The sequence below is a fragment of the Protopterus annectens genome, chromosome 2.part0, assembly GCF_019279795.1.
Source record: "Protopterus annectens isolate FY-2018-M chromosome 2.part0, PAN1.0, whole genome shotgun sequence".
Taxonomy (NCBI): Eukaryota; Metazoa; Chordata; order Ceratodontiformes; family Protopteridae; genus Protopterus; species Protopterus annectens.
In genome coordinates this window covers 740497286-740522749 of record NC_056728.1, presented here as the reverse complement: position 1 = coordinate 740522749, position 25464 = coordinate 740497286, and the positions used below count along the sequence as shown (strand labels likewise).

General features: G+C 39.6%; 1 protein-coding gene across 2 annotated transcripts in view; it reads right to left on the bottom strand.

Annotated features, from left to right (window-relative positions):
- Positions 1-25464, bottom strand: part of HPGDS (hematopoietic prostaglandin D synthase) — a 648072-nt gene that overhangs the window by 404548 nt on the left and 218060 nt on the right. The window lies entirely within an intron of this gene.

The window sequence follows — 25464 nt, the reverse complement described above, 5'->3', positions numbered from 1 at the left end:
CTATAGAAAGTACAGTTTTGTACCTACCATAAACGTAGATGTCCGAACAGGATAGCATCTGCAGTCATAACAAATGGGTTGTCCTGTCGTCAGGCAGCCTTTCGGTCGGCCGGATTCCAAAGTCTGGGTCTGGCCTCGGCTGGTGTCGCACTTCACCCGACGTCATCTCTGCTGGTCTTCGGGTATAAAGGCATCAGCCGACGCCATTTTCCTCAGTGTTTCTTGCCCCCGATGCCAGTTGCCCTCTTGGAAAACTAAATTTTGGGTAAATGCCAATGTTTCAAAAAAAAGGTAGGCAAACACAAAAAATAAGCATGTATGTACATATATACAAACAAATACACCATAAGAGATCCCCCCAGCTAGCTATTAGGAGGGTAAATACCCTAGGAATACCACAGAGGGGAAGGAGGGTGGGTAATCCTGACTGCAGATGCTATCCTGTTCGGACATCTACATTTATGGTAAGTACAAAACTGTACTATGTCCTTCAAGGATGCATCTGCAGTCATAACAAATGGGTAGAATACCATAGCCAAACTAGGGGAGGAGGAAGAAGAATTATGGTGTAGTTAGGATCCCTTGCAATACAGCAGTGGCAAACCCTGCTCGGGATCTAGAGTATAGAGGTAAGTTATAATGCTTGGCAAATGTATGCACGGAGGTCCAAGTAGCCGCCTCAATAATGTCCTTGGTTGCCACTCCTCATAAGAAAGCTGTGGTAGTGGCTGTAGCCCTTGTAGAGTGAGGTCTTATGTTCTGTGGAAATGGTTTTCCATGGTAGGAGAAACAGAATCTGATGCAATTTCCTATCCACTTGGAAATTGTCTGTTTGGAAATTGCTTTTCCTTCCCTTCCTGTTGCATAGGCCACTAGAAGCTGGTCAGTTTTTCTATTGCCCTTGGTTCTGTCCAGGTAGTAGCGCAACTGTCTATGTACATCCAAGGTATGCAGCAGTCTTTCCCCCCTGTTCTGTGGATTGGGAAAGAAGGTAGATAGGTGGATTGCCTGGTTTAGAGACACTCTGGATACCACCTTAGGCATAAATGTTGGATTAGTTCTCATGGATACTCTATCTTGATGGAAGATTAGGAAGGGTTGTACTGCCATTAAGGCCTGTAGTTCCGAAACCCTTCTTGCTGAAGTAATTGCCAGTAGGAAAGCAGTTTTCCAGGATAGGTGTTGAAGATCTGCTGTTGCTGCTGGTTCGAATGGAGGGAGTGTCAATTTTTCTAGCACAAAGTTCAAGTCCCATGCTGGTAATGGTGGTTTCCTAGGAGGTTTTACATTCTTGATTCCTCTGAGGAACTGCCTGAGTAGAGGATGTGAGAAGACAGGGGATTGAAGCTGTATTCTGCAGAAATAGCTGATGCATGTATCTTGATGGAGGAATAGGACAGGCCTGTATGGAGAAGCTCTGCCAAATACTCCAGGATGTTGGCAATATCTATCTTTGACACATCTTTTCCTCTTTCAGTGCTCCAAATGACAAACCTTTTCCATTTCCCTGCATAGTTCCTTCTTGTAGAAGGTCTGCGGGCCTCCAGGATAATGTCTTTAACCCTTTGGGATAAATCTGGGTTAGTTGCTGTTATGTAATGTTCCAGGCAGTTAGTTGCAGAGTTTCTAGATTTGGATGCATGATGTTGTAGTCGTTCTGAGTTAACATCAAAGGCATCAGGGGTATTGTCCACGTTCTCGCCGTGACATGCTCCTCAGCAATGGATACCAGTGTTGTCTTGGCCAATTTGGAGCTATCAGAATTATCCTTGGACGCTCCTCTTTGATTTTCAGTAGTATCTTGTGCATCAAAGGAAGAGGTGGGAATGCATATGCTGTCAGGCCTTTCCAACTGAAGGATAGAGAGTCCACCTTCCATGCAAGTGGGTGGTATGTCCTTGTGCAGAATTTCTTGAGCTGGTGATTGAGTGGGGATGCGAATAGGTCTATTTGTGGCATTCCCCATTTCTGTGTGATGGCCTTGAAGATGTCCGGGTGTAGCATCCATTTGTGAGCATCCGAGGTAGTTCTGCTTAACATGTCTGCTAGGATGTTTTCTTTTCCCGGTACAAATATTGCCTGTAACTGAATGTTGTAGCTCAGAGCCATATTCCATAGGTCCAGAGTCATTCGGCATAGGGGGTATGAATGAGTGCCTCCCTGTTTGTTGATGTACCACATGACTGTGGTGTTGTCTGTCCTTATCATCAAATGGCCTTCTTTGAGGAATGGTCTGAAATTCTGGATTGCTAGTTTTACTGCCAGCATTTCTTTTAGATTTATGTGCAGGTGCAGTTGATCTGGGGTCCATAATCCTTGTATGCATTTGTCCAGCATGTGGGCCCCCCAGCCTAGGTCTGAGGTGTCCGTTGTGATGGTTTGGCTTGCTTGAAAGTGGTGGAAGGGCAAGCCTGGGTTTGACTGGCATGCTTGAGCCCACCATAGGAACTCTTGTTTCAGGCATGGGATTCGTGGTATCTCGGTTTCTAAGCTGTGCCTGTGTTGAGACCATAAATTCTTTAGGTACCACTGTAGTTTTCTCATATGCAATCTGGCATGGGGGACCAGGATTATGCATGATGCCATGAAGCCCAGGGCCTGCAGTACTTTCCTTGCTGTTAGTTTGTCCTGCTTTGTTAATGCCAAGAAGTAATGAAGGAGTTGTTCTTGTTTTTCTGCAGTTAGGAATGCCATCTGTTTTACTGTGTCCAATTCTGCACCCAAGAATGTTTTTGTTTGGGATGGTATTAGTCTTGACTTTTTTAAATTGACTGTGTATCCCAGGGCTTGTAGTAAGCAAATGACTCTTTGTAAGTCTTTTGTCAGTTTGCTTTTGTTGTCCGCTTGTATCAGGCAGTCGTCCAGGTATGGATAAATTTGGATTCCCTGTAGCCTGCAATGAGCGATTACTGATGCCAGGCATTTTGTGAATACTCTGGGCAGTAGATAAGCCAAAGGGCAATGCTGAGAATTGATAATGCTCTGATCCTGCAAGAAATCTGAGGTATCTTCTGCAATTTGGTCGTATGGGGACGTGCAGGTATGCCTCCTTGAGATCTAGAGTTACCAGCCAACACTCCTTGCCCAGCATGGGAAGAAGTTGCTATAGGGTCAGCATTTTGAATTTTGGGACAATAATGAATGTGTTTAAGGCGGACAGGTCGAGAATAGGTCTCCAACTTTTCTCTTTTCTTGGTACTAGGAAGAGTCTGGAGTAGAATCCTTTGCCCTGTTCTGTTGGTGGTACTCTTTCCACAGCTCTCATCTTTGTTAATTGAGCTATCTGCTTTAGAGCTTCTGTTTTCTGATTTGGAGGTAGGTTTGGCATTCCTCTTTTACTGGTAAGGTGTGGAAGTGAAACCTGTAGCCTTGGTCTATGGTCTGCAAAATCCACTTGTCTTTGTGATATAGTGCCAATTTTTGAAAATAAGGCTAACTTTCCGCCTAAGGGTGCTGCTATTTGTTCCCTGGTAGGCGTGTCAGAGCCAAGTCACTGTGATTGTCCTGTTGCAGTGGCAGTGGTTGTGTCTGTGCCTCGCTGGTTATTGCCTTGCCACTGGCGTCCCTCTGTAGGCACCTCCTCTGGATTGATTTCTGCCTCTGGAATGTCTATTCCTGCCTCTCTGAGATTTAGAGGAGTCTGGAAAGGACCAATTTTGGAAGGCCAGTTCCTGCTAAACCTTGGGGGCTGAACCTGTAAGAAATCTTTAACTGTTTGTACAGATTTTGCCTTCTCTTCCATTTTCTTCATTACTTGCTGAGCAGGAGAACCAAATAGACTGGCCTTATCCATAGGAGCATCTAACAGCTTTGCTTTAACATGATCCGCAAGACCTGTTCTTTCAACCATGCATGCCTTCTTATAACTGTGCCAGTCATGGCTGATCTAAATGAAGCCTCCAGTGCATCATAGCCACATTTTAAAGAATGGTTACTAACCTGCTGAATGTTATTCACCATTTCTAAAACATATTTCTTATCTAAGGAGTCATCAGAGGACAGTTTCTTAGTTAACTGATCAAGCATAAACTCTTGGTATTGGATCATATGAAACTGACAGTTCAAAGCTCTAGCTGAGAGAGTAGCAGAGGTGTAAACTTTTTTACCCCATCTTTCTAAGGACCTGGATTCCCTTTCAGAAGGGAGAGGGTTTTTTGCTGAGGTCGAAGCTACTGCCTTAGGCCCCTGGGAGATAGTCTCAGGATCTGCAAGTGGGGCCTTGTATAGGTGGTGATGAGTGTCCGGTACCCTGTAAAACCTATCTGGTTTGGCTGGGGCTGGAGGTAAAGTATCAGGAGCAGTGCAAACATCATTAAATGCATCATCCACAACAGGCAGAACTGGAGGTATAGCTAAGGGCCTATGTTGCGGTAAGTGTAAAAAGGTCGTAAGCCGTTTTCTTGATTCCGCGAAATCTTATCCCTGGAATTGGAATTGCTCTCTCCTGGCATGTAAGGTTTCCCCAAAGGAAAATTCCTCTGGTGGAGAGGCAGATGGAATAGATTCTTCAGCATCAGAATCTTCATAAGTAGAAAAAGGAGCCTCTGGATGGTCTGTAATGTCTGAATCATCAGAAGAATCATCTGAGGACACTGGCTCTGGGGGCTCTGCTCTAGGTCTCTTTTCTGGAGGCTGAGAGGCCCTGTCTGGGTGAGATTGGGATCCCCTTATTAAAGAGATGAGATCCTCTGCCAGAGTAAGCATTTGAGAACTGGAACTGGGCCTGTGTGAGGGGGGCTTAACAGGCACCAATTTAGCCGTTTTGGCTGCTTTAGCCCTGGCAAAGGCCTTAATAGACATGGCTGCAGGAGGCCTAGCAGCACCACGTGCTGGGGTAGAGACATCCAAAGGGATGGTGTCTGATAATTCTATAGGAACCACGTTAGTAGGCAAAACTTCAGAGGCCGATTCAACTAGGGTAGCAGGAGCCTCGGTAGTAGTCATGGATTCGGCTGAAGATTGACCCGTTTGCTCAGTTTCGGCCGAAACCGAGACACTTGCGGTTTGCTTAACCGTGGTTTCGGCCGAAACCGCGGACCACGAGTGTCGGTCTTTTTCTTTGTGTTTTTTAACAATTTGAGAAGTCGGAGGATCCGACGGCATAATGTACGCAAAATCTGAGCCGAAAAACTGTTCAGCAAACTCCGACCGACGCCTAAGCGTGGCCGGTTGAAGGAAGCACAGGCTAAACAGGCTGCTACGTCGTGGTCTGGGCCTAAACAAGGTAAGCAGTAAGAGTGGAAATCTTTATGAGGTATTTGTTTCCACAAGTTAAACAGTTATTTACTTTTTCTGACATCGGCTGAGGCAAGAAAGAGCCCCCAACGGGTACTTAGCTTTTTAGAAGTCTTCGAAGTAGTATTCGGTAGTAGTAATCTCTGGATCTGACCGACCGGCACTTGCGAACAGCTTCTGCTTCGGGCGCCACGCGGCAAGAAAGACTGAGGAAAATGGCGTCGGCTGATGCCTTTATACCCGAAGACCAGCAGAGATGACGTCGGGTGAAGTGCGACACCAGCCGAGGCCAGACCCAGACTTTGGAATTCGGCCGACCGAAGGGCTGCCTGACGACAGGACAACCCATTTGTTATGACTGCAGATGCATCCTTGAAGGACATCTTAGTATCTCTCAACATTTCTTCCATACATCGATTATAAACAATTTTAACCGGGCCACCCTTATCAGCTGGTCTGATTAATATATTCTGATCATTCCTCAAATTATTCAGAGCTCTTTTTTGTTTAAATGTCATATTACTTTTCCTACACATCTTATTGGTTCTATCTGCTAAGGAATAAATGTCTTTTTCAACAATTTTACTAAAAGCATCCAATAACGGGTGTTAATTAGGAACATAAACACTTGGTTTTCGAAACTGTGTCTTCAATGTTTCAGCAGCAGCATTATTAAATAATATTTTTAACTGTAGATTTCGTACAAACAGTTTAACATCTAAGATGGTATCCACTGTATTACTTTTCATAGAGGGTATAAATGACAAACCCTTATTCAAAACTTCAAGTTCATACTTGTCTAGTGGTCTGTGTGAAAGATTCCACACTAGGTCATTCTTTCCCACATTTTCTTCAATGTGGGTTCCTTCATTTCCCCTACTGTGGCCTTCCTTTTCTGCGTCCCCCTGCTCATAGAGTGACTTCTCCCCCTGTTGTATGTATTGGGGATTGGGGAAAAGACTGAGGACTTCCGTGGAGTTACAACCATTAGACGTTATAGGTGTTTTTCTATGGACCACTAAATCACTTGCTAACAAAGCATCAGTGTTCAACAAATTCAAATTGTTACTATTATTAGTGACAACAGATTCCACAGTATGCATTTCATTATTAGAGACAACAATATCAGAGTTTGCACTAATATTAGGTTCTAAAGGAACATCACCCACCATAGAATTGCTTCCTGAGTTGTTAATTTCAACGGTGTTACCACCGTTAATGGAAGCATTAGCTTTGGGAATGGTAATGTTGGATGTAACATCCCTAACACTCTTAGTTACTCTATTATTGTTACTATTCGACATAAATGAAACATTCTGATTAATGCGCACATCATTTTGTCAATTGGAATCATAATTGTTGTTCCTAGGCCAAGTGAAGACCTGGCCATGTAAAAAATCATAAGTATCCCTCGATAACTTATGTTTCTTTTGTTCCAACAGTCTCTTCTCAAACAAACAAACGCTGTCAACTAAGCGGTCAAACAATGGTTCAATAACATTGTCTTTAAATTTATCATACAAGTCATTCTGTTTTCTTTTTATGAGTTCTTGTAATGCAAGTTCTTCAGGCATAAAGAAATTATTAAGCAGAGTCATATATTTGATGCTCACCTCGATGTTCAGTTGTTGCCAATGATACAACCGTTCTGGATATGTATTCCCTGTCATTGGCATCTTCAAAATTCTTAACCCTCGAGGTATGATCTTCTTTTTAATACAAGCTTCAAAGTGAAAGCGCTGCATCTGTAAGCGTTTCAATTTTAGTAAATCAGATTCCAGAGAGGAGAAAGCTGCATTTAGAGTCTCAAAGTCAGTACTACTTAAGGTTTCATTGCTGTTGCTGGCTACAAGTTCAAAGTGAAGCAATGGATTGACGTCAGCAATGACACAATTTTGTAGCCGTGAATGTAGAGTTTTACTTTTCTCTGTTTTATTAGGATTATATGGCAATTCTAAGCTATTATCAATTAATTCTGCCATGGTTATGCTGTGGTAGCAAAAAAAGACAAAAATCACACCAAATAAATAACAATACCACAAGCAAACAAATGAGCCTGAGCAACGAAACCAAACAAGTCAGCATAAAATATAATAGAGTACTGGCACAGGGTCAAACCAAGCACTATATTCAGATGAAACGTAACGATCGAGGCCAAGTAAATGTTAAAAATTCAAGTCTATTCAGACCAATCCACTCATAGGATAAACACAATGATGTAGGCAGTACGGTGCATACAGAAGCACGAACAGGAACACAAGCAGAACTTCAAAAATGAAGTCAATAATCCAAGTTGGTAATCTAAAAAAATGCCTCCATATTAATATCAAGTACTAGGTATCTCTTCAGACCAAGTAAAATACATTCTTCAAAAAAGCTTGATATCATTCAGTACATCAAAGATAGTAAATCCTTTATTAACATATGTTCGGTAAGCGCTTTTGCCAAGCGGCTTTTTCAAACCATTAGAAACACAACAATGATAAAATACACCTTTTATATGAGTTAAACACAATTGATTAATAAAGGTGTTCAATAACCAATTAACTACATAAAGGAACATACTATATAGTTAAATCCATTAATAATGACATAAAATGCATAAAAACTATAAAACTATCAAAACTAACATATTAACTTAAATAAAACTACTTCAAAGACAATATAAATATAATAAAATAATAAATTCATCTGACATTAGTTCTCCTATTCTTAAGTGCTGGTTTTAATGTATACCTCTCAGCTGTCCAGATTTTCACAGAATGAATAGATTTTTGCTTCTTATTTTTGGTTTGCTCCTCATAATATGTGTGGTTTTCTGGGAAATAATTTAGGAATTAAGTCACTAAATAATGACAGACACTGAGTTTTAGACTTCATAACCTTCAGAAAAATGCATGCTAAATCAAAACCTGTTATTCTATCAATTGTCTCAGTTTATACAATTTATAGGACTGTTTATATGTTCCCCCAGTATATTTAGCCTTGTCCAGATTTCCTGTATTAACAGGTTGAGAGATAAGTGCAAATAAATTGCTTTATAGAATTAGGCATATCCAAACTTCTCAACTGTCCCCAATTTTGGCTCAAAATGTTGCTCCTCCCCTAATAATCCTGACGCAAAATGGCAATTTTGGAAGAAAACGTGGAGGGCTTACAATTAAGAAATAACTGTAATAATCAGAATTATAGATTACTTTTATTTCAGACATGCATGTAGATTATTTTATTTTGTCAGCTGCTCAAGTTACCAGTACTAATATTAAAAAAGTGTCCCTTCTTTTATAGGTTCCCAGCTATTTTATATTTTTGCATCACATTTTTGGTCCATTTTTCATAAAATTGTGTTTTTTTTGGCAAATTAGTGGTAAATCATTAAAGACTGAAGTTAGTAAATAATGACAGACATTTGAGTTTCAGATTTCATACCTTTCAGAAAATTCATTCTATTATCTTTCTAACTTTATAAGAGCAATATTTAAAAATTGTCCTTATTTTTGGGCCTTTGTCCCACTTCAATGTATGGCTCTGTCCATATCTCTTGTTCTGAGGTTGAGAGGTATGACAAATGTGTCAGGGCCATCACAGTCAGCTGGAGACATTTCAAATTGTGACATACTTGTTGCACCCCACTCCTCCATGTAGTGACTCTGGATGTGTCCAAGCAAGGCAAGGAGCAGTTATGCAGTGTAAATGTGCAGTGTATCCCCCCATCCAAGTTAGACACAAGTGCTACTTTTATGCTGTCCTTGATTTTGCAGACTGTTCTGGTTTCTGTCATATTTTATTATTACTCAGAAAGTGCCTGTTGCTTTGTGTTTAAGTAGCAATGCTTTAATGACTATCAGGTAAGCTTGACTCAGATTGTAAGATGCAAGTAAGCTTTAATAAGCATACTGTTAAATAATTGCCAACATTGAAAGCCTTTCTGTTGTTGCCATGCAGAGAATACTTGCATAACTAGATAATGTATAAGCCTTGGGTATTGAAATGCATATGACAGTATTTGTAAAAAAGGACAGGATTACATTATTTTAAGAAGCTCATTACATTTGTTGGAGAATTGCAGTCATCTATGCAGACTTTACCTGTAAACCAAGCAGAATCTATCATGTGCGGTCCATTACCTGTACAGTAATCCTTTAAGCAATGTATCTTGAGCTTGTTTCTTGTTTGCTTTTCATTTTTTACTTTGATCATGTTTTCCCTATGAAACAAGTAAATAGTTGTCAGGCAGCAGGTCTTTTTTGGATAAGAAACATTTTTACAAGTGGGGGTATCACAGAGATTGCTACTTTCAGCATGTTACTTGGTACTTTAATAAAGCTGAATATAAATTACAATTAGAACTGCAGTGCAGGAGAAGTGGTTTGAGTTGAGTGCTGCTTGTTTTTCTTATACTTGATTTTGACTGGCATTCCAGTAATGTATTTAAAAAGTAATTTATTTTTTCATGCCTCACAACCTTTTTGTTTCCATCTAGGTATTAAGTAAGCTGTCATGCAGCCAAAGCATTGAAATATTTTTTTTCTACACTTCATTTTGTCTTGATTGGACTCTCATAATGATGGTTTGGCATGCAGGGCAGCATATTTAATTAAAGTTATAGGTTTTGTGATTTTGAGCATAGCTCCTCCCCTTTCTAGTTGGCCACAACCCTTCCCAATGACCCCACCCATTCAGCTGTCTCCTGCAGCCCCACTTTGATTTGAAGTTACAAGCCGCCACTATAGTACACTGACTACCTCTTTCATTAAAAGATACCTATTGCGTCTGCATTGTGTGATCCTGTAGTTTTATACTTATGGGGGCGGTTAGGAGTACATCCCCTCCAATAAAAACATTGTTCCTGTTTTTTATTAGACATTTCAATGTATCAAAAGATCAAGTTATTCTGACCCTTCTGTCTGTATAGGAGCTCTCCCACATACATTGAATGAAGGTGTGTGTGTGTGTGTGTGTGTGTGTGTGTGTGTGTGTGTGTGTGTGTGTGTGTGTGTGTGTGTGTGTGTGTGTGTGTGTGTGTGTGTGTACTTATACTTACACATATGTGAATGCATATACAAACACATATGTATATGTGTATATATATATATATATATATATATATATATATATATATATATATATATATATATATATATATATATATGTGTGAGTGTGTGAGTGTGTGTTTGTGTGTATCATACCCCTCAACTTGGAAACATCAAAAATCTGGACAAAGCCCCATGAAAAGTAGGTATAACTGCACCAAAATCGGGACACTGATTAACATAAAATTTGTATACATAATCATGTAACCCCGCCCGCTCCAATGGAATTGTGGTTTACTAACATGAAGATTGAAGTCACTAAATAATAATAAATAATGGCAGACATTAGAATTTCAGACTTCATATCCCTCAGAAAATACATAATAATGTAAAACCTGTTATTCTAGCAGCTATCTAAGTTTACAGGAGCAATATTTAAAATCTGTCCCTATTTTTGGGCCTTTGTCCCACCATTATTTTTGGCTTTGTCCAGATTTCGTGCTCTGAGAGATTAAGAGATATGTATCAGGTCTATTACCCCCTCCCTTCTTTCAAAACCACTCTGAAAGATTTCCTAGCCATACCTCTCAACCTCTTAGCACAAGAAATCTGAACAAAGCCAGAAATAACTGGAGGAGTGCTTACACATCCTGCTGTTCTAACAACTTTCTAAGTTTATAAGAGCAAGATTTAAAATTTGTTCCTACTTTGGGGCCTTTGTCACTCCATTTCTTTTAGGCTTTGTTTAGATTTCTTGCAAGAGGTTGAGTGTTATCGCCTAGAAGTTGAAAAAAAAAGACTGTTTCCGTTATTAGAAATGGCCAACTGGTTTGTTAGAGAAAGTTTTTGTATAATTTTAACCTTACATAATCTTGTGTTCATTGCAGCAGAATAGCAATGGCACTGAACGTGAATACATGTACAGTTTTATACAAGGTGCAAACAGACAGAGCCCGGCTCCAAACAAATACCGTTTTACAGCTGGAAAAAAAATAAATGCAGTAACATGAAAATCACCAACTGTGTTTTGCAATACCGATGTGCTCAAAATGTCTCGTGCTATAACATAATCCCAGATTTATGTCTTTCCAGTTAGAAAACACATTTCTCCCATATTAAGAGTTGTAAAAGCATTTTCAATTTTTCTTCTAACAATACAGACGAACAGTGAAAATGTGCATATCGAGGTAAGAATTACAATAACTGACAACATTATATCTGATTAACCATGTGTTACCAGAATTGCTTTGAAACGTAAATCTTATGTGACAGTACAGCTGTTGATGCAAGCAGGAAGAATTTTATTTGCACGTGTGAATTTTACAAATTTTTCATTCCTTTAAAGTTTGAGTTACTCACCGGTGTAAGTTAATGTACACTGGTGACAGCGATTTGTGAGCACAGTTCAGAGGTTACAAATGCATACATACTGATAGCACCTCACCTCAGTACTATTAAAATGCACAGTGTAATCAAATGTGGGCAAATATTTTCCCAGTAGAACCTCCAACGTAAATGGCACTTTCATTTCATGGCCCTCTGTAGCAGAACCTAGTTAATCTTCCTGACCTACAAAAGTTAATGTATGCCCAGTGTTCTCCATTCCAGACTGCAAGGCACATATTTTCATACACCACTTTGATAAGATAATATGAAAAAGTGACTCTGCAGAATGAGTGTCAAAAAGTAAGTACACTTGCCCAGCTAACATTTGAATGAACAGAATCACACAGATGGTAAAACTTTGGAGTGGGTGGATTTATAAAGTACATAAAGTTTGCTTTCTACCAAACTGGTATGACACTTGCATATGAAAAAAGAACAAAACACTTATGCAAAGTGTAGAAAACAAGAGATACAGCGAATATTTTTGCTGAACCATCGCATGCCCACCTAAGAATCCAAAAAGCAAGCCCCTCTCATGCAACTAGTACTTTATCTGCATGCTCTTATCAACAATTCCATGCCCAGCCCAAGTGTGGTCATGAGCCTCCCCACACAACCCAAGGATCAGCTGAATATGGTCGGACTCTCAGGTGCTAAAGTACTGTATGCCAGCTGCCCATTGGCTTCCCAAGGACTACTCACAGACATGATTATTGCAGGTAAAAAAAATGTCCAGCCATTATATACATTATCCACAGGACTGTCTGATGTTGTCTTACTCCCATAATGACATTGACCATAACAGTTTTTTTTTTATTCTTTTTTACTTACCTTGAGGTCAAGTGAGTCACCGGAGCCAGAGAAAATAAATTTCCTCATCCTGTGGACAGAGCTGCTGCTATTACATCCAAAACATTAACAGTCCAAATGGGCAGGCAGATCATCAATCAATGATGTCCTTGCTTATTGGTTGGCTGTACTGTGGCTGTAAAACAATTGCCTGAACTTTGTTTTTATTTTTTTTTTAATTTCACGCCCTAGTGTCTGAGTCCAGCAGGCAGTCAGGCACTGCCTCATGAAACTGATGCTGATGACATTGTGAGATACTCTGGAAGTGCATGATGATGTCAACCATAACTAAAAGTGTAAATAAAAAAATAAAAAAAAAAAATTCAGGAATTAAAGGGGCCAGTTGGAAATTTGTGTCATCCCATTATTTTGCCCTCAAAAATCAGTAAATACAGAGGAATTTGGTACGGTCCCTTCTCAGAGTAAAGTGCATGACTAAGTGCAAATACATTTAAAGGGATATTACACCAAATACATACTAGCCAGAAGGTAGATAAAAATCAGACTCTCTTATTTCTATAAAAAACAATCTGTTGCTCAAATTTATAAACAATGCCAACTTATAATATTTAATGCAAAAAATTTGTTCTTTTTGCATTTTATTTTGTTGGTATGGATGGCCCCTGAATATTTTTCTCAGAGATGAAAAGTCTTACCATGACGTCATGAAAGACTGAATCCATAGTGCCTCACTACCTAAATCTATGTATAAAAGTCTGTTTTCCCATGTTAAATGCATCAGAAGTAGTTACTTGCTTCATAGAATGACAAGTTCTCAACTAGTTCTTGCAGATGGCACACCTCACACTTGAAACTGACACATGATGATGTACTAGTGAAATCACAATGTAAACAAGATGCAGCTCCCCATTAGAGGAGATTTATTTGTTATCCCTAATGCAAAGCTGTATGCAAATCAATGAAAAACAGTCAAACTAAAAAAAAGTAAACAGAATACTACAATCTTTATTTTTTGAAAAATCACTTGCAATTTTTTCATGAGAAGTACACGGGAGATTACATTAATTGTAAAGCAAAGCCATTAGCAAACATGACTAATACAATTTAATTTAGCCCATTAAAGTCAGCAAAGAGTAAAAACAGATAAATGGAATATATGCAGCTCTCATTACTGTGATAAACAAAATACTTATATATATATATATATATATATATATATATATATATATATATATATATATATATATATATATATATATATATATATATATACACACACATATGTATGTATGTATGTATGGGTTGACTTTAGAAGACCAAAATATCACAACACAGATTTTCACAATCCCGGGATGAGAAGGCTGACAACATCAGAAAACCGATGTCCCGGAACACTGACTGCGAGCTCCAGGTCAGTAACCACTTGTCCAAAGAAATATAAAATTAAACCCAAAGCAAATTAAACCCACTGATGTGGGGGGAATCAACCCCCCACCCCCCCTTAACTAAATATACCAACTCTGAGGTCGCACTACCACTGGGGTAAGGGGCAAAGTTCAACATGGTGGCCAAGTAGTTACTTACCTGGAGTTCGCAGTCGGTGTTCCAGGATGTCAGTTTTCTGATGTTGGCCTTCTCATCTCGGGGTTGTGAAAATCAGTGTTGTGGTATTTCTATCTTCCAAAGTAGACCCATATAAATATATATATATATATATATATATATATATATATATATATATATATATATATATATATATATATATATATATATATACACACACACACACACACACACACACACACACATATATATATATATATATATATATATATATATATATATATATATATATATATATATGTGTGTGTGTGTGTGTGTGTGTGTGTGCAAACAATATATGTATGTGGTGTGTGTTTGTGTGTGTACAACACACTATCAAGGCTTTCAAATGATTGTAAACTGTGAGTCAATGGCAAATCCCGCTCTTATGCAGAAGCTCTTTGGCAGGAGTTTATGCTTATAAATACCTGGTGTATTGAAAATGTGCTTAAAGTAAATGATAAAAAATGCAACAATGTTGCATTTTGTAGACAAACTATTCCATCAGCATATAACATTAACAATAAAATTACCATAAATTTAAAACTAATTATAAAATTATCCAGTCTCCATCTGCCTGTCCAGCACTAAAAAACATTCAGCACAACTATGGTCCCAGTTAGTCATTGCGATCCAATGACCAAAAACTTCTGTCTTTGTATAAACCTTGCAAATCTACTGGCATTGTCTATACTTGTACAAGGTTGCTGAGGCCCAGAACCTACCCCCCCCCCATCTTTCAAAACCACTCTGAAAGACCTCCTAGCTAAAATCTGGCTCTGTTCTTGCTCAAAACCAGAATAACCTGTACCCCCAAATGTAAAGAAGTAGCTTTTAATTCCTTATACCTCCTTACTCTCCCTTCTTCACTTCCTTCCTTACTGCTGTCTGATTCTCTTCTCTGACTTTTTCTCTGAATATACCATAAGCATGTTTTTCTCTCACTACATATTGTAATTCTTAATTGTATTGCACAAGTTTACATTTAATTTTCTCTACAAACTGTCTAAAATTTCCTCTAAATATTAAATGATTGTCATACCTTGTACTGATTCTTAACCAATGTTTTTTTCTATTATGTCTAATTTGTTATAATTATTTAAAGTGCAGATGTTTTTGTCTTATTTTTGTGTACCCCTGTAAATGTTAACTAACAAGTGTTTCTGTTTCATAAGCTAGCAGACAAGATCTATAGAAATTAACATTCATAACAGAAAGAAAAAATATCTTTATATCATGTAACTGGTACTAAAACAATACACTGTTCTCTAAACGTTAATTAATACTTAATATGAAAAGAAGTAAGGATTTGTTTTAGTATGGGGCATTGAGGTAGTGCAAATGCTGACAAAAAGGAATATTTTGTTTTCTGTTGAAACCAACTATTCTTTCTCAGATTGTTTAACATCAAAGTTGTTATGAGGCATGTTGAAGGCAGAACTATACTGGAAGTATAGGTGCTTGTCCTCTAAAGAAATATGGTCATATTTACATGATTTCATGTTTTGCACCATTCATCTGTACTATCACATGCTGTGTAACTGATGTATGATACTGAGGAAGGTGACATATCAGCATTCGTCTGTCTCACTTCTAAGACTGGCTTATAGTAAAAGAACCTGATTCTTTTAAATATCACTTTTTTTCACACTGAGCTCATCGGAGGAAGTCAGAGAAAGGGCTCTGAGCTAACTAATCTGTGATATATAACATTAAGTATCCTGTTTGCTTATTTCTGAGTTATTTGTAGCACTTTTATTTTACTCACTATGTGTGAGGTATTAAGTAGAATTGTCTACAATTGTTAAGCATCTGGTTGAGTTTGTTTGTTCTGATTTCCTGATAGGAGTGTATCATATAACTTGTTTGCATTTAAAAGCATTCTCTAGAGTCTCCTTGATCCTTTATCTGTTTAAACATTTCTGCAGTTTTTTTCTACCTTAGTGTTGGTAGTGTAGCATTGTCCATATTCAGGCTTGTGTTTTGGGCCTAGTTGTTTGTTAATAGAGGCTGTGTGTCTGAGCACATGTCCCAGGCCATCATAGCTTAGCCAAGGCCAGTATGGCATTTCAGTGAGAGTGAATTGTTTGTGGTCATTGGCTGACTGGAGTTGCCTGGACTGCCTTGGAGTAAGCACCTCATTGGTTCTTTCAAGCTTTTTTTAAAGTTATTTCAGGTTTCAACTTTGTTACTTAAAAAGTTAACTTGTGACTCTTTCTGCCATTTCACACTGAGCTAATCGGAGGAAGTCGGAGGAAGGGCTCTGAGCTAACTAATCTATGATATATAACATTAACTATCCTGTTTTTTGCTTATTTCTGAGTTATTTATAGCACTTTTATTTTACTCACCATGTGTGAGGTATTAAATAGACTTTTCTACAATTGTTAAGCAGCTGGTTGGGTTTGTTTGTTCTGATTTCCTGCTAAGAGTGTATCACATAACGTGTTTGCATTTAAAAGCATTCTTTAGAGTCTCCTTGATCCTTTATCTGTTTAAACATTTCTGCAGTTTTTTCCACCTAAGTAGTGTTTTTAGTGTAGCATTGTCCATATTCAGGCTTGTGTTCTGGGCCTAATTGTTTGTTAGTAGAGGCTGTGTGTCTGAGCACATCACAGGCCATCATAGCTTACCCAAGGTCAGTATAGCATTTCAGTGAGAGTGAATTGTTTGTGGTCATTGGCTGACTGGGGTTGCCTGGACTACGCCTTGGAGTAAGCACCTCATTGGTTCTTTCAAGCTTTTTTTAAAGTTGTTTCAGGTTTCAACTTTGTTACTTAAGAAGTCAACTTGTGACTGTTTCTGCCATTTCACACTGAGCTAATCGGAGGAAGTCGAAGGAAGGGCTCTGAGCTAACTAATCTGTGATATATAACATTAGGTATCCTGCTTTTTGCTTATTTCTGAGTTATTTATAGCACTTTTATTTTACTCACTGTGTGAGGTATTAAGTAGAATTTTCTACAATTGTTAAGCATCTGGTTGGGTTTGTTTGTACTGACTTTTGTTTCTCACCCTCCCTCCCTCTTGGTATCCTATTTTTATACTTGGTGGCTTTGCAGTTGCCCGCCACTACAGTAAATTAGATCTGGGACACTCCTCCCAGTCTAGTGTCATTAACTCATTCTATCTATTCCAGTGAGAACATTTGAGAAGGCCAACCCAGTTTGCTTCTGCTCCTCCTTTCCCCTTTCCACTTTACAAAAAATATATATATTTTCTAAGCTTGTTTCCTACCTTTCCTATAAGTTGTCTAGTCCAGATACAGATTTGCTGTATCCAGGACTGTTTGTAAGCTTCTGAGCCCCCAATCCTTTCTGTGTTGGAGGGACACCTTCTAGCTTAATTTTGTTTCTTAGAACTAGTCAGTTTTCTAGTTTCAGTACTCAAATCTGTTTCTTTGAGCTGAGCACTTGTTCAGAACTCATTGTAAGCACTAAATAAGCTACAAATTACTACAGCACTCAACTTTCCTCACTTGTCTAGAGGAAAGCAGTTTTAGTACTTAATAAGTAAGCACCTATCCAGGCATGTCTAAGGGTCAGCTCCCGGTATTTTCTCCTGTCTACCTGATGAATCTGGGCATCTTGGGGCAATGCAGCAATTGCCTCATGTACACAAACAACGCTCTCCTCCTACCACCCAACACTACAACCTGTGAGAGATGCACTTATATAAGCAAACTGGAAGCAAAGCTCTCTTCACCCATGACTGGACTAGACAGTCAAGAGGAGAAGGTAAACACTTGCACTACACCACACTCATCACATAGTACCTCAAAACCTACACAACCAAAACACCCACATAGAAACACAAAACACACACCTATATTCACGGAGGCTCTCAAAAAAAAATCTATCCAAGCAACAGGGACCTCCAAAACAGAAATGCAAGCAACCTCCACCCCCCAACACAACCCAAATGACATATAGCCCACAAACTCAATGTGCCACTCAACCACAGCCTGTAAGGCATAACAACGTACCCAACACTCTAGCCATAGGTGACTCTATAGTCAGGCACACTTATGTTCCACTCAGCAGGCTAAACAAGGAGAAAGTTACTGTCAGCTGCCTGTCAGGTGCCAGGATCTACCACATAACGCATGCACTCAGGGCACTCCACAGAAAGTACAAATATGACTCTGTCATTGTCCATGTTGGTGTGAATGACCTGAGACGTACCTCCCTGGACTACATGAAAAGAGACATGGAGGAGCTTTCTGATCTTGTAGCCCAGGCAGGTATGACCCTAGCCCTGAGTAGCATCCTGCCATCACCCAGAATGATACCACAGTACATGGACAAAATCATTGGCTTCAACAATTCGCTAAGCTTCTGGTGTCATTCTAAGGGGATCCAGTATCTGTCTGCCTGGGATGACATGATCGACAAACCACAATGCTTTGCCAGAGATGGCCTGCACCTGTCGCCCTTAGGATTCTGGATACTGGCTAAGGCTCTTGCCACCCCTATAGTGTCTTTTTTAGGCAATATCCAAATGACAAATTCACCACCATAACAGGTACAAGCAAGCAAAATCTGAGGGTAATGCTACTTAATGCTAGAAGTCTAAACCTCAAAATGCACTCACTCGAGGCACTCCTTAAAATGGAGAACATCGACATCTGTGCAGTGACAGAGACCTGGTTCAAGGCTCCAGAGAGCACCCCTGCATTACCAGACTATAATTCATACCACACCTTTCAGCCACCTAACCTGGACTGAAGCACTAAAGGCGGAGGTGTGCCCATATTCATTAAAGATATCCACACCTCCAGGCTAGTTGCTCAGCATAATGCATCTGAGATTATCCAAGTGCAACTAACCCTGGGCAAGACCGCAATGCAAATTGTAGCTTGCTACAGATCCCCCACCCTGCCCCAGGATTCCCACTCCTCATTTCTTGATACACTAGAAAATATTAGGGAACAACCTAACACCCTACCCCACCATTAACTGGGAAAACTACTCATGTACCAACTCTTGTGCTCAACATTTTCTGGAATTTATAAATTTCAATGCCTTGGATCAACTTATCCACACCCCCACCAGGGGCAGCAATATCCTTGACCTGGTCATTACCAACATGGGCAACCAGTGTTCCAGTCCAGAGGTCAATTCCTCGTTGGTCAGATCCGACCACAAGCAAATCACCCTAGACATCCACATCCAACCCCCACCCCCCCATTAGGGAAACCACCATAAAAAATTTCTCCAAAGCCAACTTCACGCTTCTTAGGACAGAAGTGGCAAACTTCACAATACCCATGCTGATGGACAATAGAGATATGACTACTGAATCCTATACAATTGCACTTTATGCAATCCCTAACAGAACCAAGATGCTATCCTCCAAAAAAAGGAAGCCAATCTGGTGGTCCCCTGCTATAAAAAACTCTACAACAGAAGAAAGAAACTGTTGCAAAAAAGAGTAAAATCCAATAATTGGAGGAACTCCGTGGTCAGCCTCAGTAAGAAGCTGAGATCCCTCATTAAATTCTCCAAAGCTAGTTATGAAAACAAAATCGCCACTGATTCTAAATACAACCACAAAGCATTCTATAGCTATGTCAAGACTCTCAATGGCAACACTCAGATCTGCTCTGAGTTACAGCACAATGGCACTACATACACAGAACCAACTGATATTGACAACATCCTGGCAGATAGGTTCAGTGCTAACTTTACCCCTCTGTCATCCCCTAAAGGGCTCATCTCTATACCAGAAGAATGCAAAGTATCTGTAATCACAGCTGCACAGGTAAAAAACACACTCTCCAAAACCAAGAACACAGCATCAATGGGACCTGACAACATCCTAGGCTGCATTCTACATGAACTACAGAATGAACTGGCACCCTATCTAAGTACCATGTTCAATCATAGCCTCACCTCAGTCTTTGTGCCCACTGAATGGTGCACAGCAACGGTTATCCCACTCCACAAAGAGGGAGCCACCACGGACCCCAGGAATTACTGCCCCATTAGCCTGATGAGCCTGGTTTGCAAGGCTATGGAGCGTATCATCATGGAACTTATAAACAATGACATTGGTAATTTCCAAATTCTGGACTCTACCCAGTTTGGGTTTGTGAAAGGCAGATCATGTCTCCTAAACCTGATAGACTTCTTTGAAGCAGTCACCAAAGCCATAGATGAGGGTAAGGTGGTTCACACAGCCTATCTAGATCTCACCAAGGCTTTTGACACCATCCCTCACTCTGGAATTACAGACAAACTCACTAAACAAGGTATACATCTCTATGTCACAAGATGGGTTGCCAACTGGCTCACTGACAGAACCCACACTGTGAAAGTAGCAGACTCTAAATCCAACTTCAGACCAGTGAGAAGTTGAGTACCACAGGGTTCAGTCCTAGGTCCTCTCCTGTTTGGTATCTACTTCTCTGAAGTACAGGCTAACACAGAAGGTCTTTGGCTAACAAAGTTCGCAGATGACTGCAAACTAGGAGCCATAATCAAAACTCCTAACAATGTGGACATCCTACAAAAGGACCTCACTGAGACAGATGCCTGGTGCCAAAGCCATAGCCTCAAGCTCAATGCCAAAAAGTGCATTGTCATCCCTTTTGGTAAAAACTCTGTACCTATGAACTACTACATAGGCGGTAGTCTACTTAACACCAAAAGTGTGATAAGAGACCTTAGGACCCAGGTGGACAGTAGTCTCTCCTTTGATAACCACATCGCCACAGTAGTCAGGAAATCCTTCTACATGGCACACCTCATCACAAACGGTTTCTCATCCAGGAAAAAAGAGTTCTTTGTTCCCCTCTACTCATCACTCATTAGACCCATTATAAAGTACAATGCCTCTTTTTGTATGTACCTCACAAGTCATCTACAACAACTGGAAAGGCCACAGAAATACCTCACAAAGAGGACTACCAGCCTCACACAGATGCTCTATGCAGACCGTCTCAAAAAACTCCAGCTTTACTCTGTCACATATCGCCTACTCAGAGGCGATCTCTGCCTAACATACAAAGTTATGTCAAGCCCAGAGCTGTTGGACATACTCCACATAATGAAATCCCAATCCCTTCGAGCTACATGCTCTAGGGACCTAAACCTTGTCACCACAATAAACAGAACATGCTGGAAGGATAGATTACTGTCCCAGAGACTTCCCATACTCTGGAACAAACTACCTATCTATGTCAAACAGAGCTCCTCATTAGCAGTCTTCAAGAAAAATCTTGATGATTGTCTGGGAGATATGAAATTCACCCCGGGGATCACTTCTGTGGCTCTGCTTGACAGGGGCACAGGAAAATAATTTTCTTGGGTGGCAAAAGCCAGGGTACCGTTTGGCTAGGCTTATATAGGCTCTAGGGCCAATAGCCTAGTACCTACCTATGAACCTATGAACTAACATAAATGTATGTATATAAGACAGTATCTTCACTTATAAGATTGTAAGTCGGTCACTTGTTAGAGTGATACATTTTTGAGCATATTTGCTATTTGTGATTTGTCCATTTCCCGGGAATGACATCAGTTAATTTGTATTTTATGTTTGGGTTATGTACTTTGGATAGGTAAGTTTCTGTATTTCTTCTGTTAGCCAGTTGTGGATGAAGAAAGTTGAATACTTAGTTTTGAAAACATCTTTCTTTATTAATTTATTATAAATTTTATTTGCTATTGAACTTCCAGTCTCATTAAAAATGACATTTGCTACAAAGAGGTGATAAATAGGCAAATAGAGGGAACGAAATCTTTGATGCACCCATGTCATTAGAGTCTGTGTCTCTAGCATCTTTGCATGTATTTACTGAATTCTATTAACTGAATAGCTCATGGTAAGACATTGCTGGAATAGAAATAAATGGTAATGTGGACAGACATGAGAAAAGTATAAAGCTACTTGCTGAGAAGTGCTGTAGTCTAAGGTACTTACAGAAAAAAATATACATACTATTTTATTATGCTATCTAAAAGATGGCACTAAAGAAGTGTACCAGAAATCCCAAGCCATAATGGGTTATCAGTAAGTATTAATGGGCTTGCTGTATGAGGATAAAGGCACTGTTTCTTGATGGTGACAGTGAAGAAGATGGATTACTAAATGTTAGCCCCCCCCTACATGAAATGTTTGATTTGCCTTTTTGGGCCAGAGAACAATAATAAATCCAAAGAAAGGCAAAATAATGCTGAAAGAACAAAATGGATATTAGATTCAAACAAAATGTAAGGAACTTGGTGTGTAAATGGGTGGTTTTAAGGCACAATATGACAGCAGTTCTCAATCCTGGTGGAGACAGGGAAGGAAGAAACATGTAGGAAATATAATGAATCATCAAGTTGAGATGCACTGAGTGATAAACTGGGCAGAGCTGGTTACCAACATGCCCAGAGTGTGTGATGTTAAAATACGTGGTCGCAGATACAACTCGTGGGCTTTATGGACTTCATTAGTCCTTAATATATTTGATGGAACTATTTGCATGTGTGCATAGTCCTGTTTTTTTTTTTAAAGAAGTGTATGCAAATAAAAGCAATACAGAAATAGATTACTGCTCCATTTAGCTTTTAATCATTTTTATTTGATGGTGTGCTTATCTTTCATCTTCACGTTTATTAACTTGTATTTTTCCATGCTAATGTATGTCATGCACAAAAATGTGTCTTGGGAGCAGTGTGTGAGCACAGACCCATCTGAAGACGTATTGAACGGTTTAGATGAAGTAAGTTCAATGCTATCACATGGAAGTACTGAAATTTACTAGGTGTGTGTAGCACTAGAATTCTATCATAATGACTAATGCAACCATGATTAAATAATGCAAAACAGAGCACTCAGATACTGTATTCATTCAGCCATGCAATGTACTGGAGATTGCTGTATTACAATAGTCATTTATCTGTGCAAATCAGAGTGCTGGTTGGCAGCATAAAGTGAATTTTAAAGCATTATAAAAATTACAGCGCGTTAGATTCTATCTTATACTGACACATAATGCTCTGCTTTATGTGGCCAAAAGCAGCTTAAAACACACTACTGATTATGTAATGCAGTACACTATACAACAGTGCTGATTACCAGTACAGTTCGATTCACTGTTTTAAGTATTACAAAGTACGCTCTTTGCAGGCTCCATTTATTTATTTATTCATATTCTACAGTCACATCCTTCCCCTCTATATGATACAATTCTCTTCTTTACATGGTATTAACTTATCTCAAGGACAAGAATACCTTGTCCATTTCCTGCACAGCTTCACTACAACGTACTGACCTGAGTTTCTGATCTATCTTACCACCAACTGGCAATCTGTTGATAGCTTAGAATCACTCTTGGCATTTTTATTCACAATGCCTGACTTCAGGTCTGCAAGATGCTCTGCTACTAAGCACGCACAGACTTCCTTCTTCTCCAAAGCCTTAAGGCATTAACTATCTGAATTACTAATCCGGAGTCCAAACACAAAAAACAAACTAGAAAAAGAACTGAAACAAATGAACATGCCCTCACTGCACCACTTCTATTAAAACAATCCAAATGGTATCGATGTCCACCTTTAATGGACCAAGCAAAACATAAAACTTTTATGTTTTGCTTGGTCCATTGAAGGTGGACATCGATACCATTTGGATTGTTTTAATAGAAGTGGTGCAGTGATGTTTTGCTTGGTCCATTGAAGGTGGACATTGATACCATTTGGATTGTTTTAATAGAAGTGGTGCAGTGAGGGCGTGTTCATTTGTTTCAGTTCTTTTTCTGAATTACTAATCCAGAATATTCTACTGGAAATATTGTGAAGCTTTTACATGTTTTATACAAGTAAAAGTTGACCTTTTGACTATATATACCAAGGTCATACCTTCTTACCCTGACCAAGACATTATGTATTTCTGACATAAAACAGACAGACACACACACACACACACACACACACACACACACACACACACACACACACACACACACACACACTCAGAAAGTTCTAATGCTATAAGTATTTAACACTGCCTTGATTTGCAATAGGCTTAATAGCCAAGCTGAATATGCCTTTGCAGACTACATGGAGGGTGGGGGTTCTAGTGAAGAACAGCATGGTGGAGAGTGGGGAGGGGGTTATAGTGAAGAACAGTATAGTGGAGGGAAGGGAGGGGGGTTCTAGTGAGGATCAGCATAGTAGAGGGTGGGGATGGGCTTCTAGTGAAGAAAAGAATGGTGGAGGGCAGGGAGGGGTTCTACTGAAGAACAGTATGGTAGAGGTACTTGGTAGGGTGCTTTGTTATGGAGACCCAAGACAATACTAGTGAGATGTGCTGGCCGAACAGAATTATTATATGTCATTTTGTATTGGACCTAGGGTTAGGGTTGAATGTGGAAAAAAATGGTCACCCAAATGCAGGTATTTTGCTGTTTGGGTAGTGCTAATCCAATGAAGTAGTAATTATAGAGTCTTGTTGTATCTTTTGGCTTTTCCCAGTTAGGGGTCACCACAGCGGAACTCCGGTCCGCTAATGATTGGCAGCAGATTTTTACGTACCGAGTTGCCAGCCCTGACGTACAACCTTCAATGAAGATATGCCCATTCACGCATGTCTCTACACAGAAGACGCTTTAGCTGAGAATCGAACAGAACAACGTCTTACTGTGAGGCGACAACGCTACCGCAGCACCACCACCGCAGTGTCAAGAAGTAATTATAGAGTCTGATCATCAGAATGCCATTTGGGATGGGAAGTGAGTACAGACAGCATTAATAGACAAGAAGATAAACACTGATTGCCACTTATACATGGTGGTGGTGAGGAAAGGAGAAGGGAAAGGTAGAGGACTCTGGTTACAACAAAGGTAGGAACAAAGGGCTGTGGTGGGATAAAGTACTGCCCGGCAAGTGGTCAGAACCAGGGGATACCATTTTCTTACTAGCTGCTATGGGGAATGTCTAGTGTGCTTACTACTCTGGAGATATGTGAAGTGATATTCAATGGGTACAAGCCAACAAAGGCATGGGTGAGTGGGAGAGTGTAAGCTCTGAATTAGGGTACCTATGTGGCTTCCACTATGACTCATCAAGGACCCAACTTGCCTCACAAAACTTGTCATAAAATCATCTCAAAGTAAAACATAAAAGTAAGAATTTTTGCAGTATTGTTAACCCCTCCCACACACCTTATATATATATAACAGCTCCGTGTTTGCACAAACATGAAGAAGGGAGAAATCTGACAAAAGAAAGGAATCACTACTGGCACACAGCTGAAAATTGCACTTGCAGTCATTTCCTACAAAAAATAAATACAGATCCTGAAGAGTTGAAGTTCAAAGAGTTATGCTTGGTGAGTTAAAATGCCATCCAGTTTGCACTTGAAGAATAATTGTATTTGTGTGTGTGTGTGTGTGTGTGTGTGTGTG